Raw genomic sequence first — 1,711 nt, forward strand, 5'->3', positions numbered from 1 at the left:
TTCTGATCTGGCCTAACTTGCTGGTCTCGCCCCTCCGTGCCACCTCGAGCCTCTAAGCTCCTCCCAGTCTCACGTTGCTTCCTGATTTTGCCTCACTTCCTGATAATTGAGGTTCAGTTTCGCTTCGTCAACATCCAGTCTCGTCTCGCCGGACTACAGGTCTCCTCTTGGCAGACCCTGGGACTGGGGTCTGGACTGACCTGACCCCCGGTCTTGACTGACCCCCGGTCTGGCCTGGCCTGAATCCCAGTCTGGCTTTGAGTGACCCCAATTCTGGTCTCATCTCGCCTGTTTCATCTCGGATTGCAACCTCATCTCATCTCGTCTCGTCTGGTCTCCAGATTTTGCCCTGCTTCCTGGTCTTGCCTTGATTCAGCTCAGGATTGCCAGGTGATCTCATTTTAGGGCCTGGTCTTGCCTCGCCTCGCCTCGCCTCGCCTCCCCTCGCCTCGCCTCGCCTCGCCTCCCCTCGCCTCGCCTCGCCTCGCCTCGCCTCGCCTCGCCTCGCCTCGCCTCGCCTCGCCTCGCCTCGCCTCGCCTCGCCTCCCCTCGCCTCCCCTCGCCTCGCCTCGCCTCGCCTCGCCTCGCCTCGCCTCGCCTCGCCTCGCCTCGCCTCGCCTCGCCTCGCCTCGCGGTATCACCAACAGGTTTTCTCTTCCCTTTGGGCCTAATTAAAGGTCTCAATCTCTTTGCCTCCACATTTCGACATATCTCTCGCTTCTGCCTCACTTCTGGCCTCTGCCTTACACCAAATCTGGCCATGCCTTTACCCAGTGTGACCCCTGCTGAGCCAGCAGTGGAGAGCCAGCCAGAGGCCCAAGAAGGCATTCTGGATGCTGCCAAATCAGAGAGAGCAGAGGGAGCAGAGGGAGCTGAGGGAGCAGAAGGAGCAGAGGGAGTAAAGGAGGCCTTGTGGCCCACACGCCAGGATTTGCCTCCTGTGGGCGCCACAGCACCCCCATCTGGCAAGGGGGACCAGTCCTCCAGTGGGGAGGTGGGAACTCAGGAATGTCTGGCATCCGAGCCTCCTCAGGGGGAAGAGGGGAAGGCAGAAGAAAAGGCAGAAGTAGAGTCAGAGGAAAAGGCAGAAGAGGAGTCTGACGAGGAAGAGCACCTCCTTCCTCTCTCGGAGATGATCCCATACATCTGCTGTTCTATTTGCAAAGGCTATTTAATAGATGCTGCAACCATTACAGAGTGTCTTCATACCTTCTGTAAAAGCTGCATCGTAAAACATTTTGAACAAAGCAACAGATGTCCAAAGTGCGACATTGTGGTGCACGAGGCCAAACCTCATAATAACTTGAGGATGGATCCACAGTTACAAAACATAGTATACAAATTAGTGCCGGGTCTAGAAGAAAAAGAAAGAAAGAAGAGGCGTGAATTCTATAAAGAAAATTGTCTGGGACCACCAAAACCTGCTGCTGTTCCACAGCCACGCCCTTCAAGTGAAGAGAACACTAAGGAAGTTCTGGAATAGTGTCTTAGTTTATGTGCGCTGGTATGTCTTTAGTACTGGAGTCTATGGGTATGAATGCATACTTTAAACATGTTAAGCCACTGAAAACCACGTTTATCTGAGTCTCAGGAACTGCAACCACTGGACATAGAGAAACATCTATGTGTACTGGTATGTCTTTAGTACTTTATGGGTATGAATGCATACTTTGAACATGTTAAGCCACTCAAACCCACGTTTATCTGAGTC

The 1,711-nt window shown here is 53.7% G+C and overlaps 1 pseudogene; it reads left to right on the forward strand.

Annotated features, from left to right (window-relative positions):
• Positions 1 to 760: 760 nt before the first annotated feature.
• Positions 761 to 1,483, forward strand: LOC117693966 (polycomb group RING finger protein 6 pseudogene; annotated as a pseudogene).
• The last annotated feature ends 228 nt before the right edge of the window (positions 1,484 to 1,711 follow it).

This window comes from Arvicanthis niloticus, chromosome X, assembly GCF_011762505.2.
Source record: "Arvicanthis niloticus isolate mArvNil1 chromosome X, mArvNil1.pat.X, whole genome shotgun sequence".
In the NCBI taxonomy this organism is placed as follows: domain Eukaryota; kingdom Metazoa; phylum Chordata; class Mammalia; order Rodentia; family Muridae; genus Arvicanthis; species Arvicanthis niloticus.